This window comes from Bubalus kerabau, chromosome 3 (genome assembly GCF_029407905.1).
Source record: "Bubalus kerabau isolate K-KA32 ecotype Philippines breed swamp buffalo chromosome 3, PCC_UOA_SB_1v2, whole genome shotgun sequence".
In the NCBI taxonomy this organism is placed as follows: domain Eukaryota; kingdom Metazoa; phylum Chordata; class Mammalia; order Artiodactyla; family Bovidae; genus Bubalus; species Bubalus kerabau.
In genome coordinates, this window is record NC_073626.1 from 173618472 (window position 1) to 173634638 (window position 16167).

Consider the following 16167-nt stretch of genomic DNA (forward strand, 5'->3'; position numbering starts at 1 on the left):
TAATGGGAAAGGGTGGTCATCAAAGAAGCTGATATGACAACCTGTGATGTTTCACATAAAGGCGGTTTTCTGTATCTCATGTGCTGGGGTGCCTGAAACCAAACCACATTTAAGTTTTTGTACTTAAAGTCATTAACAGATTGAGTCTCCAAACATTTGTTTTAAGTGCAGCAGTTGGTTCATTTTTACTGGACCTGATGGAGTGTCTCAGTACTCATGTGTTTGGCTTCCAAGTGTATTATACCCTTTTCATTCTGTGATCCTGTCTTCCTGGGGATCTGTATACAGCCATGAGCATCTGACTGCTTCATTAAGTCTTTATTCTTATAGTTACACTTGAGATTTACAGATTAAGGTAAATTTTTTATTATAAATTTCATTTTACATCTCCTTTACATTACCTAGAGGGAATTAAGTAGATCCTTTAAACTTATGTCTGGAACTTCCCTGGTGGTCCAGTGGTTGAAAATCTGCCTGCCAGTGCAGGGGACACTGGTTTAATCCATGCTCCAGGAAGATTCCATAAGCTGCAAGGCAATTAAGTCCATGTGCTACAACTGAGCCCGTGTTCTAGGGCCTGCGAGCCTCAGCTGCTGAGCCCTCTTGCTGAGACTACTGAAGCACGTGTACCTGGAGCCTGTGCTCCACAACAGGAGAAGCCACTGCAGCAAGAAGCCCGCGCACTGAAAAGAGTAGCCCCTGCTCACTGCAACTAGAGAAAGCCTGTGCATAGCCGGGAACACCCGTGCAGCCAAAAAATGAACTTAGATTATTTAGAATGACCTTAGGACTGTAAAAGTGGGTACAATACATGGTCATTACAAGAAGGGAGTGTTGATCTATTCAGTTCCGTTCAGTTGCTCAGTTGTGTCCGACTCTGCGACCCTATGGACTACAGCACGCCAGGCCTCCCTGTCCATCACCAACTCCCAGTGCTTGTTCAAACTCATGTCCATCGATTCTGTAATGCCATCCAACCATCTCATTCTCTGTCGTCCCCTTCTCTTCCCACCTTCAATCTTCCCTAACATCAGGGTCTTCCAGTGCGTGTTCACATCAGGTGGCCAAAGTATTGGAGTTTCAGCTTCAGCATCAGTCCTTCCAATGAGTATTCAGGACTGATTTCCTTTAGGATGGACTGGTTGGATTCCTTGCTGTCCAAGGGACTCTCAAGAGTCTTCTCCAACACCACAGTTCAAAAACATTGATTTCTTCAGCATTCAGCTTTCTTATAGTCCAACTCTCACATCCATACATGACTACTGGAAAAACCATAGCCTTGACTAGACAGACCTTTGTTGGCAAAGTAATGTCTCTGCTTTTTAATATGCTGTCTAGGTTGGTCATAACTTTTCTTCCAAGGAGCAAGTGTCTTTTAATTTCATGGTCTCAGTTACCATCTGCAGTGATTTTGGAGCCCCCAAAAGTAAAGTCAGCCACTGTTTCCCCATCTATTTGCCATGAAGTGATGGGACTGGATGCCATGATCTTAGTTTTCTGAATGTTGAGTTTCAAGCCAGCTTTTTCACTCTCTTTCACTTTCATCAAGAGGCTCTTTAGTTCTTCACTTTCTGCCATAAGGATGGTGTCATCTGCATATCTGAGGTTATTGATATTTCTCTTGGCGATCTTGATTCCAGCTTGTGCTTCATCCAGCCCAGCGTTTCTCATCATGTACTCTGCATATAAGTTAAATAAGCAGGGTGACAATATACAGCCTTGATGGACTCCTCTCCATATTTGGAGCCAGTCTGTGTGGATCACAGCAAACTGGAAAATTGTTAAAGATGGGAATACCAGATCACTTGACCTGCCTCTTGAGAAATCTGTATGCAGGTCAGGAAGCAACAGTTAGAACGACATGGAACAACAGACTGGTTGGTCTGTTAGGGTTGAGAACTTTATCCTTTGGTTAAGGATGAAACCCATAATGAAGTTAACTGGGAGAGCAAAGATCAGAGGCAGCCCAAATTTTGGGGTCACTTGTTCCTGTCTTACATTGTTTTTTCCTAGCAAAACCTTATTAAGGTCTCATCCAGTTGGTTACCTTTCCAAATTTTTGAGTCACAAGAAATGGGGTGTCACCATGGGCGTGGATCATATAAGCTGTGGAGAATGTATACAAGTAAAAGAAGTCACAGTGGAACCATAGAAGATGCTTTGGTGGGTTCTAAAGGAAGTGCTATCCCTGAAGAAATGTTACAACAGAGAGCCCATGGAATCTAAGGAGAATGGGGCCTCATACAGTATCTCATACAGGCACTGGAGAAGGCACACAGCTGCGGGGTGGTGCCTCTTGTCTCTAAACGGGCTCCTCAGAGCTGTGGGGCCGTCCCATCACACGCCTCTTGTCAGCTCTCACTCATTGCCTAGAGCTAAGTTTCATTTTTTTTTTAATTGAAGGATAATTGCTTTACAGTATTGTGTTGATTCACTGTTCTTTTAAAGTCATTTACTCCATCTTACCCCTCACTTTGAGCAGAAGACTGTATTCTACTTCAGAGTAAAAATCTCACCAGATGGGGAAATGCCCAGTTTCTTGTCTTTCATCTACAGAATCGCCTACATCCACCCTTTACACGCAGCCTCCTTCCACAGGAGTGTACTTTGTCCACCTGTGTGGTAGGGATCCGCCTCACCTCTTCTCCCAAGAGTTTTCACTTGTGTCTTTGGCCTCTCCTAGTGGCTGTATGTGATGGAGACCCTCTCTGAGCCTGATGTCTCTTTCTGACCACCACTGCTCTTTCTCTTTAACAAGTAAGTTTCTTGAGAGTTGTGTGTACATCTTGTTTCTACTTCCTCCCTCATCCACACCTAAATCCTTGGCCACGTGGCTCCTATTGCCATCCATCTGCTGGTGGTTTTCTTCCCAGGTCTACTCTCATAGACAGTAAATGATGCCCACAGTTCATCAAATGTATTGTTTTACAGGGCTGTCATAATGAAGCGCACAGACTAGCTGGCTTAAACAACAGAAATTTATTCCCTCACAGTTCTGGAGGGAATCAAGGTGTTGGCAGGTTTGGTGTCTCCTGAGGCTTCTCTCCTTGACGTGCAGACAGCCACCCTGCCCTGTGTCCTCACACGGCCTTTCTTCTGAGCCTGTGCATCCCCGGTGTCTCTTCCTCTTCTCATAAAGACATCGGTCATATTAGACTAGGGCTCCACCTTTATGACTTCATTTAACCTTAATTATTTTAAAGGCCTAGTACAGTCATATTGGGGTTAAACCTTTAATATATATAAATTTGGGGAGAACGTAATTCAGTCCGATAACACAGTTACCTGAGCCAGAACTTGGGGGTTCATCCTTAATTCCTCCCTACCTCACATCTGATATACCACATCCTCACTATTCTATTTTTATTGTTTTTTGAACCCATCTTTTTCCCATTTTTCTGCCTCTTTGAAAATTCATTCATTCAGTGTACTCTGTGGATATCCACTATATGTTAATAGTAGGAAGGCAGCCAAAGAAAAGTTAAAAAATATGAAATTAAGAAAAGTATATGAAAGGAAACTATAAAGATAAATGCAAAAATAAATTAATTGGCCAGATCAAAAGTTAGTTTAAAAGGGCGTTTTAAATAATGAAAAAGATATATACCTGGCAAATCTTATTAATAAAAGGCAATAAATGAATAAAGAGAACAGTATTTTAAAACTAAGATGTTACATCAATCTATTTGAAACTCAGTGATAAAGAGAATTTTCTGGAAAATTGACCATAATTCACTCAAGAAATAAAATGCTAGAACTGGCTAAAAACCAAGAAATGAAACTTAAATGCTACTGAAGATGTATCTTTAACAAGGCTCTGAAAGTGAAAGTTTCTCAGTTGTATCTGACTCTTTGTGACCCCATGGATTTAGGAATTCTCCAGGCCAGAATAGTGGAGTGGGTAGCCTTTCCCTTCTCCAGAGGATCCCCCAACCCAGGGATCAGACCCAGGTCTCCCACATTGCAGGTGGATTCTTTACCAGCTGAGCCACCAGGGAAGCCCAAGAATACTGGAGTGGGTAGCTTATCCTTTCTCCAGTGGATCTTCCTGACCCAGGAATTGAACTGAGGTCTCCTGCATTGCAGGTGGATTCTTTACCAACTGAGCTATCAGGGAAGCCCCTAACAAGGCTTCACAAGGCTCTGGGTTCATATTATTTACTGGGTGAATTCTTGTTATTAAATGATTCAGTGATTCCCTTCATCATTATAGGCTGAACAGGTTTTTGTTTAAAAAAAAGGAACTGAAAACAAAAGTTTCTAGGTTAGTCCTATTAACCAAAATCTAACAAAGATAGCTTTTTTTTTTTTCTTGGTCTCATTTCATTTATGAATGTAGATGAAAAGAATTTTATAAAATTAGATATACAATCCTAAACAACCTTTTAGGAATCTAAGAGAAGGATGCTTCCTTAACATGTTAAGGAACCATATATATTAAGTCCAGGGGCCACATTGTCATTTCAGTAAATATGCCAGGATGTTCCCACTAAACCACTGGTCTTTCTGTGCTGCTGGCCATTGAGAATGAGTTGTGAATCGGAGTGCTCTGGCGGGTGCTGATGGTTCTGGCGGGAAGAGCACCTTCACTCACCTCACAAGTTTCTCGAACACCTGAGGTCTTGAGTGGGACAGGGCCATGGAGAGGCAATATGGCCTGCTGGTTGGGGAAGAAACTCTGCAGCAGGCAGTGTGGCTGGCCCCTCTGGCTTCTTCCTTCCTCTGTAAAGAGTCGTGAGAATTACAGAAAGCAAAGCCAGATTGCTATGAGCACAGGTGTTAGTGCTGGTTAACTGACTTTCATATTTTGATTGTAGATGTTTGCATTCCCATGGGGTCAGGATCATGAAAAGAAAAGGAAAGTGTTAGTCTCAGTTGTGTCCAGCTCTGCAACCCCACAGACTGTAGCCCACCAGGCTCATCTGTCCATGGAATTCTCCAGGCAAGAATACTGGAGCAGGTTGCCATCCCTTTCTCCAGGGAATCTTCCTGACCCAGGGATCGAATCCAGGTTTTCTGCATTGCAGGCAGATTTCTTTACCCTCTGAACCACCAGGAAGACCAAGAATTTCTAAGTAATACCTAGAAGTCACCAGCAGAGGGCAGCAGTGCATCAGGATACCAAGGGGATGGTGCTGGAACCTGAAGCTTAACAGTATATTTTGGACAAAAACACAGCCTAGCCCCTGGGGCCTTGGCATCAGTGGACTAGGGAAACTTAGAACAAATAATGTGGTTAATTTCCTCTCCAAGCTGAATTATTTGTCTGAAAGTCTATAGGTGGGCTAGGAACAAGAAGAGGATAAACCGGTAGGTCCCAGAGTGTCTGATGGGAGACTCAGGTTGTCGCCAGAATAATGGGATATGTGTGTGAATAAAAATGTACACCCACCCTCCAGAAAGATAGCTGAATAAGCTTCACATATACCATCCTCTCTCTGAGCTGGCTCCTCCTCTGTCTCATTGAGAAATTGAAGCAGCTTGATAGGCAGGGCCTGGGTGGTCATGTAGGCGTGGGGGGGTGGGTCCTAGAAGGGGGCCAGCCAGTGGGTGCTTCTTTGCTTCTCCCTGGAGGAAGCTGGATGAGCCTCAGGGAGATGCAAAACCCCTGAAATCATATGCAGAATTGTCTATGTACTTATATTTGTGTGCTTGTTGCTTAATCGTGTCGGACTCTCTGTGACCCCATGGACTGTAGCCTATCAGGCTCCTCTGTCCATGGAATTCTCCAGCCAAGAATATTGGAGAGGGTAGCCATTCCCTCTCCAGGGGATATTCCTGACCCAGGGATGGAACCCGAGTCTGTTGCACCACAGGTGGGTTCTTTACTGTCTGAACCACCAGGGAAGCCCTGGTAAAAAACATTTAATTTTAAAATAATTTTAGATTCAGACACAGTTGCAAAAACAGTAGAGAGGCTCTGTGTACCTTTCACCCACTTATCCACAATGATAACATCTCATGTAACTTTAACCAGGAAATTGACTTTGGTTCAATTCAGGCCTTATTCCGATTCATGCACGTGTGTGTGTGTGTGTGTGTGTGTGTGTGCGTGTGCGCACACGTGATATTGCTGGGCTGTGTGAGAAGCTCTGGATCTCCATCTTTTGGGCTTTGTGTAAAAGGGTACCCGTATTTGTTTAACTTATCGTTAGTAGAGCTTTCTGTACTTGAAGCCTTAACATTCCTAACCATAACATCTAATTATAAGGTACAGAAAACCTCATGTAAACTGGCTCAATTTAAGAAGAAAAAAAAGAAAGGGGGAGGAATATTGGTTCATGTAATGAAATCCAGAGGAATGACCTAACTGGTGCCAGTGGTTCAGGAGGTCATGCAAGAGCTCACTCCTTTTTTCTGCAGTGACCCCTCTCTGTGCACGTCTAAGTTCTGGTTTTATTCTCAGACATCCTCCCTCAAGGTCTCAATAGTGGCTGTGGCTGTGATGATTCTAGACCTTTCATCGTCATCCCATACCACAGAGGAAGCGGGGTTGGTGGGGCGGGGTGGGGGGTGGTGAGTCTCATCATTCCTATAGAAGTTGTAGGATTCATTCTGATTGGACTAGCTTGGATCCAGTGCCCACACCTCAACCAATCACAGGGCCAGGAGAATGAGCTACATTAGTTGGCTCTTGCCTGGACTCCTTACCCCTCCATGAACACCTGGTGATTGGGATAATTTATTGGTTTACTCTAATCTCAGACGGAAGGTTGGTTTATTCCACCCTGACCACATGGGACAGGGGAAGTGTCTGAAAAGAAATTTGGGTGATGTTACTAGAGAGTGGGAATAGATGCTGGCAGTAAACCATAGGTGTCCCCTATCTTTGGCATGGAGTCTGTCCCTCCCTGATCAAATCAGCTGTGTCCGGGAGGACCGGACCATGTGGTACAGACATGTCTCCTGGGATAGGGGTCAGTTCTTGCTTCCGGGGAGTGATTGTTGGACAGGTGCCCCAGGAGGTCTCTACCACAGTCAGGGTTTATGTGTCTAAAACAGTGTTGCTGCCCATCTCCCCTCGCCTCAGGATGTTAACTTGGTCATGGCATTTCTAGCCACTCCTGCTGGCCTGCTGTAGGTCTTCGGGGGCGCAGCAGAGGAGATGCTGTGTTTGAAGCAGGATCCTGGGTTTCAACTGTATATGTTGGGCTTGGGATGTATTTAGGTAGGACTCCCCAACAGCGCACCATGCCCACTGGCTGCCCTTTGTACTTTCCTGCTGTCCAGTGTAGACATCAGTTTTCTGCTCTGCTCCTCCCTACTCCCCACCATGAAGTCCATCCATTCCCAAGGCCATGGGAAGGTGGGCAAGGTGTCTTCTAGGGTCCGAGTCACTCAGGTGTATGGAAAAGGTCAGCATTTCTCCAGGCATGCTGTTCATACCATTCTAGTTTGTGACTTATTTTTAATAGATACACATTAATTTGTAAACAGTCCTTATTTTGAACATCTTTTTGTGAAATAAAATACAGAAAAAGCTATGAGATAAACATAGAGTTTAATAAAGTTTAATAAGGCAAATACCTGCAGTGCTCTTGTAACCCAAGAGATGGAACATTGCAGCCACCCCAGCAGCTCCTCCATGTTACCTGTTCCAGTGGTAGACCCTCTCTGCCACAGCCGGAGGAACCGCCACCTGGCTTTTTCCCCGTGGTCAGGTACTCCTGTCTGCTCTCCCCTGGTGTTCTGCAAGCTCTTCTGTGTCTGAAGGTGTATTCCTGACGTATCCATGGAGAGAGACGTACTCCACGTCCACCTACTCCTCCACCATCCCCATTTGACTTTTATTGTAGTCACTTCCTCATGTTTCTTGACAGTTTCATCATCCAAGTGTGCATCTTTCAACTATGGTTCAGTCTTGCCCCCTTTAAAAAAAGCCAACATTTTACCTCTCATAATGCACAAGTTCTTCCTTCATTGCTTTCTTTTCCTTTCATTTTACTGCTTGAGGAAACCAGGCCATCTGACTGCAGTTTTTCCCACAGTCTGGATTTTGCTGGCTGCCCACTCTTGGGACAGTTCAGTGCGTTCCTCTGCCCTCTGTGTTCGCTGCCCATGGTCAGCTGGATCTAGAGGCTCCACCAGAGCCAGCTTCTGTCCTTTTGACAAGGCTCTATGGGTTCCTGCACCAGCTGCCTCTCTGCTGGATGTTCTTAGCCGTGGAGGCTCAGGCCCTGGATCCATTACTTCACTGGGGGGCCAACATGGTGACATACATTCTTTTCACTGTGCTGTGGTTCACATTTTATTGCTTATTAATTTTGTCATTGCACACAATTTGTAAGTAAATAGGCTTTGAGAAAAATATACTTGAGTTCAACAGATGATGGCAATGTTGATGAGACCGTCCCCTGTTTTACGTAAGGTAATGAAAAGCACTACAGCTGCCACCCCTGCAAAATGATGATGCTATTCTAATTCCATCATTTCTTTTTCATTTATTTGCTGGAATTCTTCATAAACAGATGCTTTCTTTCGTCTATCATGAGGTTACCCAGTGGTATAGCTCACAAAAGAGAGGCAAGATAAATGCTCCCTTCTTTTCCTGTATTTGCCAGTTTGCAAAATAATAAACTGGTTCCTTATTATCCTCTGGTGGAGACCATTTCATTTTTTCAATATCGTCATGAACTCATGGATTTAAATAAATTTGGTGAGTTTTTTTTGTTGTTGTCAAATCAGTCATGTTCGATTCTTTGCGACCCTGTGGATTGTCACATGCCAAGCTCCTCTGTCCCTGGGATTCTCCATGCATGAATACTGGAATGGGTTGCCATGCCCTCCTCCAAGGGATATTCTCAACTCAGGGATTGAACCACGTCTCTTGTTTGTCAGGCAGATTCTTGGTGGGTGCTTGTGTTTTTTTTTTTTTTTTTTTTAATGTGGACCATTTTAAAAGTCTTTATTGAATTTGTTATAATATTGCTTCTGTTTTATGTTTTGGATTTTTGGCCACGAGGCATGTGGGATCTTAGCTCCCCAACCAGGGGTCAAGCCCACACCCCCTGCATTGGAAGGTGAAGTTGTAATCACTGGACAGACAGAGAAAGGCCCTCCTGTGTTCTTTTGGCACTGCTCCAGTTTGCATGTGGCTTATCTGTGGTGGCTTGTGTGCTGTCATTTATGTCAATATACTCCAGGCTGCTTTTGTACATTTTTTCCTCAGACCAGCAATCAGTCACTTCTCCACACAGCCCTGACTTTTAGTGGGAAATGGTGTTTCCTGACCACAGTGTGGACTCTGGGTATTCTCAGTGCTACTCAGCAGGTCATGGTTCCTAGGTCGTTTCAGTGGTTAGAGCTAATAGATACAGATAGAATGATAGATCAAATACCTTTTAAGGTCATGCTGTTATTTTCAATTAAATTTCAGGACTACAGATTTTATATTTAATCTTTAAAAAAAATTACTGCTGTATCTCTTTTCTTCCATACTGAGAATCCTGAGTTTTAGGACACAGGGGATAACACTTAAAATATCCCATAATTACTCATTTGTTTCAGGCAACATTACACACACAACAGGGAATACTAATGCTACCACCACCAGAATGATAAGTGAAAAGTTCTCACTCCCATTATAGCTATTAAATATCTACATCAATTGAGCCTATAGCCTCTTATACCATATTCTCTTATTTTTAGCTTATGTCTTTTATTGAAACATAGTTGGTGTATGGGGTTCCCAGGTGACACAGGTAGGTAAAGAACCCACCTGCCAATGCAGGAGACATAAGAGACAAGGGTTCGATCCCTGGGTCGGGAAGATCCCCTGGAGGAGGGCATGGCGACCCACTCCAGTATTCATGCTCGGAGAATCCCATGGACAGAGGATCCTAGTGGGCTATAGTCCTGCTGCTGCTACTGCTAAGTCACTTCAGTTGTGTCCGACTCTGTGCGACCCCATAGACGGCAGCCCACTAGGCTCCGCCATCCCTGGGATTCTTCAGGCAAGAACACTGGAGTGGGTTGCCATTTCCTTCTCCAATGCATGAAAGTGAAAAGTGAAAGTGAAGTTGCTCGGTTGTGTCCGACTCTTAGCAAGCCCATGGACTGTAGCCCACCAGGCTCCTCCATCCATGGGATTTTCCAGGCAAGAGTACTGGAGTGGGGTGCCAGGGCCTTCTCCAGAGCTATAGTCCATGAGGTCACAAAGAGTTAGACATGACTGAAGCAACTTAGCAGACATGCACGCATAGCTGACGTACAATATTGCGTTAGGTCAGGTGTGCTACATAACGATTTGACATTTGCATACATTTTGAAATGATCACCACAGTAAATCTGGTAACCATCTGTCCCCATACAGTCCTTACAGTATTACTGACCATATTCCTTATGCTGTGTACTGCGTCCCCGTGACTTACTGACTGACTTATTGTTTAATTGGAGGTTTGTGTCTCTTAATCCCTGTTGTCTATTTTCACCCCACCTCTCCCTTCTGGCAACCACCTGTTCTCTGTGTCCAAGAGTCTGTTTTTGTTTTTTCTTGTTTTGTTTTTTAGAGTCCACATTTATATTCTCTTCCTTTTACTTCTCATATTGTTTTGGTACTCCAAGTAATGTATTTAATGCTCTCTACTAGTTTTTATGCTTTCTTATGCTGATGTGTCTAGTAATTTTGGCAGCCTGAGGCTTGTTTTCCAGTAAATTCTTCAGGAAGGGGTCTTAGGAACAATGTTCCCTGAGTTCTTGTATGCTGATAACAGTTTGTACCTTTTATACTTGATAGTTTTCCTGGATGTAAAGTCAGTTTTCCTTGGCTTACTCTTTCACCCCCTTAGATAGGTCACACCCTTTTCTTCTGGTGCAAAGCAGAGTTGTTGAAAAGTCTGATGATAATCTAATTTTCATTTTCTCATAAGTCACTTATTCCTTTCTCCATAGTTGTCTAAAGGAGTTTTCCCCTTTAATATACAGTAAATTTACTAAGATATGACAGTGAAAGATGAACTCCCTAGGTCAGGAGGAGCCCAATATGCTACTGGAGAAGCAGAGAAATAGCTCCAGAAGGAACAAAGGGGCTGAGTCAAAGTGAAAACAACGCCCAGTTGTGGACGTGACTGGTGATGGAAGTAAAGTCCGATGCTGTCAAGATTCATGTTAGGTCCATGAATCATGGTAAATTGGAAGTGGTCAAACAGGAGATGGCAAGAGTGAACATCGACATTTTAGAAATCAGTGAACTAAAATGGACCTGAATGGGTGAATTTCATTCAGATGACCATTACATCTACTACTGTGGGCAAGAATTCCTTTGAAGAAATGGAGTAGCCCTCTAGTCAATGAAAGAGTCAATGCAATACTGTCATAATCCCAGCTGGCTTCTTTGCAGGAACTGACAAACTTATCTTAAAATTCATATGAAAACTCAAGAACATCAAAACAATCTTCAAAAAGAAGAAAGTTGGGGGGTTTATCAATTTCAAAATTTAATAAAAAGAACAATGATTAAGATGGTGTGGTAGTAGCTTAGGAATAGACATGTAGATCAATGGAAGAGAATTTAAAGTCCACAGATAAACCTCATATTTTCAGTCAATTGATTTTTTACAAGGTTGCCAAGACAAGTCAGTGTCTTTAACCAGTGGTGCTGGGACAACTGGAAATTGAAGTACAAAAAAGTTAAAGTTGTAAACCCTCAGCACACCAGATACAAAACTAGCCCCAAATGAATCATGGGCTTAAATATGAGCTAAAACTATAAAATTCTTAGGAAAAAATCCATAGGAATAAAATTTCATCACCTTTATTGGTAATGGCTTCTTAGATATGACACCAAAAGCATAAGAAACCAAGAAAAAAAAAAGGTAAATTGGACTTCTGCAAAAGCTTTTGTGCTTCAAAAGATACCAACAAGAAAATTAAAAGACAATCCACTGAATGAGAGAAAAGGTTTACAAATTACATATCTGCTGCTGCTGCTGCTAAGTCGCTTCAGTCATGTCCGACTCTGTGCGACCCCATAGACGGCAGCCCTCTAGGCTCCCCCATCCCTGGGATTCTCCAGGCAAGAACACTGGAGTGGGTTGCCATTTCCTTCTCCAATGCATGAAAGTAAAAAGTGAAAGTGAAGTCGCTCAGTCGTGTCCAACTCTTAGTGACCCCATAGACTGTAGCCTACCAGGCTCCTCTGTCCATGGGATTTTCCAGGCAAGAGTACTGGGTGCCATTGCTTTCTCTATATGTCTGCTAGGGGACTATATAAAGAACTCTTATAGCTCAATAATTAAAAGACAGTGCAACTGCGGTATAGTAAGAAAGATGTTTGGTCCTAGTTCCTGGCACAGAGCTCCTAAAACCTTTGAAATTTCCCAAGTGATAAGGGTAATAGGAACATTTTTTGTTACTACTGAGGTGATTTTGGGTGTACCCCTAGGTAGCTCAGGATGGGAACTGGTTCCCAGACAGACCAAGCCTTAATTGTAAGCTTGGAACTTTCAGGTCCACACCCCAACCTTCAGGGAGGAGAGAAGAGCTGGAGATAGAGTTAATCACCAATGGTCGAGACTTCCGTAGTGGCCAGGTGGTTAAGAATCTGCCTGCCAATGCAGGAGACATGGGTTCAATCCCTAGTCCAGGAAGATCCCACATGCCATGGAGCAACTAAGCCAGTGTGCCACAACTACTGAGCCCGAGAGCTACAACTACTGAAGCCTAAGTGTCTAGAGCCCCTGCTTCTCAACAAGAGAAGCTGATGCAGTGACAAGCTCACACACCGCAACTAGAGAGTACCCTGCAAGCAGCAAAAAAGACCCAAAAATAAAAAATGAAAGTATTAAAAAAAAAAGAGCCACCAATGGGCACATTAAGTTTTCATAAGAATCCCTAAATGATGCTGTTTGGAGAGCGGATTTGTAGGTGAACATATCCATATGCCAGAAGGGTGCACACAGGGACTCTACAGGGACAGCGGCCCCTGTGCTCAGGATTCGCTGGCATTCTCCCGAGTTCTGTGAGTTGTTCTAGCAAACTGTTGAACCTGGGGCAGGTGGGAGCCTCTGACTGTAGCCAAGTTGGACAGAATTACAGGTAACCTGGGGACTTGATCCTTGTGGCTGGTGTCTGAAATGGGCCAGTCTTAGAGGACTGAGTTCTTAAACCTGTGGAATCTGATGCTCACTCCAGGTAGTGTCAGTGTAGGATTAAATTGTAGGACCCCCTTCAGTTGGTGTTGGAAAGTTGGAAAAGTGAGATTGGAAAAGATACCGTGTGTTTGTGTCAGGAAAAAAAAAACCACTCACCAATTGAAAAATGGGCAAAGGATCTGAATAGACATTTCTTCAGAGAAGATCTACGAATGGCCAATAAGCACATGAAAAGGTGCCCTGCTGCTGCTGCTGCTAAGTCGCGTCAGTCGTGTCCGACTCTGTGCGACCCCATAGACAGCAGCCCACCAGGCTTCCCCGTCCCTGGGATTCTCCGGGCAAGAATATTGGAGTGGGTTGCCATTGCCTTTTCCAATGCATGAAAGTGAAAAGTGAAAGGGAAGTCGCTCAGTCGTGTCCAACTCTTAGCGACCCCATGGACTGCAGTCTACCAGGCTCCCCCGCCCATGGGATTTTCCAGGCAAGAGTACTGGAGTGGGGTGTCATCGCCTTCTCTGGAAAATGTGCCCAACATATTTTATTGGGGAAATGCAAATGAAAACCACAAATAGATACCAACCACAAATAGATACCACTCTACACTTACTTAGGAGAAGGCAATGGCACCCCACTCCAGTACTCTTGTCTGGAAAATCCCATGGATGGAGGAGCCTGGAAGGCTGCAGTCCATGGGATCGCTGAGAGTCAGACACAACTGAACGACTTCACTTTCACTCATTGGAGAAGGAAATGGCAACCCACTCCAGTGTTCTTGCCTGGAGAATCCCAGGGACGGGGGAGCCTGGTAGGCTGCCGTCTATGGGGTCGCATAGAGTCGGACACGACTGAAGTGACTTAGCAGCAGCTACACTTACTTGGAGGAGGGCATGGCAACCCACCCCAGTATTCTTGTCCAGAAAATCCCATGAACAGAAGAGCCTTGTGGGCTACAGTCCATGGCATCGTGAAGAGTTGGACACAACTGAAGCGACTTAGCATGCATGCCACACTTACTAGAATAAGCTATCATCAAAAAGGCAGTTAATAGCAAGTGTTGGTGAGAATGTGGCGATATGGGAGGCTTCATACACTGCTGGTGGTGATGTGAAATGGTGCAACCACTCTGGACAATATGGCAACACTCAAAAAGTTTAACCCAGAGCTCTCATTTGATATGGCAATTCCACTCTTAGGTATATACCCAAGAAAACTGAAAATACACGTCTGCACAGAAATCTGTACACGAATGTTAGCCCTTCTTTCAGTTGAAAGGTGGTGATCAAAGATGGATCAGGTGGACTCCTGGTTGAGTGTTCTTTCCAGGCTGTTTTTGATACCACTTAGAGGACAGTCTTTCCCCTCTGTCTTCTACATTACTGGGGAGGTGGGAAAAGCCTTATTGTAAGCCCCGAGGAGTGCTGTCAAGCACTCATCCATAACTAATCAGGCACTATCGCAGGGCCTCTGGGTATGGGGCCTGAAATGTGACTTCCAAACCGTGAAGACAGTGGGTATGGTGACAGGCACATGCACGTCTTATTGTTTGGTCCAGCGACCCAAAGGCACAGGAGGGTGGTCATCGGTGCTTTTCTGCCACGAAGAGTGAGTCCATGGGCCTCCACATTGGAAAGTAAGTACTCTAACACAAGAATGGCAGACGCTAGGTGGCTGTCCCCCTATCTGGGCTTTCCCCTCAGAGGCATCTGGGAGATTAAATTCTATCCATGATATAGTTCACCAGAGACATTAGTCAGCTCTGACATTCTGTGACCTCATAAAACGCGAACACTCTTTTTCTCATCCATATGTAACCCTAGAAAAAAATTAACCTGGCCTCAGCCATAATTTATATGGGCATTTAACACCCCACTTATACTTTAACACTGTCATTGAAAACTTCCTTATCTTTGTCAGTAAATGGCACAATGGAAGTTTATTATCTGGCTTGGAAGCTTTCTTTTTATAGCTCTTTGAAGATGTATGGTCCTTCGACACACACAGGAGAGTTAAACAAACCAGCCGAACTTTCACCAAGAATGAGCTCCCATCGTAGCGAAATTCCTTTGTAAATGATACACTTCCAAAACCATGATTCTTATCAGCTGTCCCCCGAGGCCTGGTGCTCAGACCCCCCAGGTGGAGGCCTTGGTGGAGTGGGACTTACTTTGGGGCAGCGGGCATGTGGCTGGTATGAGGCCCATAAGTGCCTTTGCAGGACAGGGCAGGATTGTTTCTTAGGGAATTGGGGCCTGGTTGTGAGTTTGACGCCCCCTCCCATATGCTCTGCCCCACCCGCTGTGTGAATGTATGTGCTGCAGGATGGCCACCCCTCTCTCTCCTGCTTTCTCTCTCACAACACTTTAGCCCACATGAATATTCTTCTGTCATCTAGTTCTCCCTCCTGCTGCTAGTCGTCCCTGTCCACGAATCACCTTCCTTCAAGGCTAAGTCCTCCCTGAAAACTTCTCCCCAAACATAGCCTCCACCCAGCACCTCTCTCCTTCTGTACCTCATCACAGGGCCTCTCTTAAAGCACTTACCTCATCCCTTCTTCACCCACCTGTGGGTGCGAGGCTCCCCAAGGCTCACTGGACTCTGTTCCTCTTTGTGTTACCTCTAGCCCTGCCCTTAGTGGGTGCTCCGTTTTTAATTCTTTTTTTAAAAACTGAATTAGTTAATTTTTAAATGTTTTGGCTGTGCTGGGTCTTCGCTGCTGCAGGGCTTTACTCTAGTTGCGGCGAGCGGGGGCTTCTCTCTAGCTGTGCTGCGTGGGCGTCTCATGGCAGAGCCCGGGCTCAGGAGTTGTGTTGCGCAGGCTTAGTTGTTCCGTGGCACGTGGGATCTTCCCAGATCAGGGACTGAATCCGTATCTCCTGCATCGGCAGGCAGATTCTTCACTACTGAGCCACCAGGTGCTCTATTTACAAGACGTGAGAAATGGTCTCTTGTTGCTGGTTTAAGTTGTGGATGTTTTTATTTCCAGCTGGAATGTATTTCCTATGCTGTGTTTTCTTTTTTGAGAAGGACCAGTTTTCACCCCTTGCCCATCTGTTTTTAAGGGCTTAGTGTTTTTATC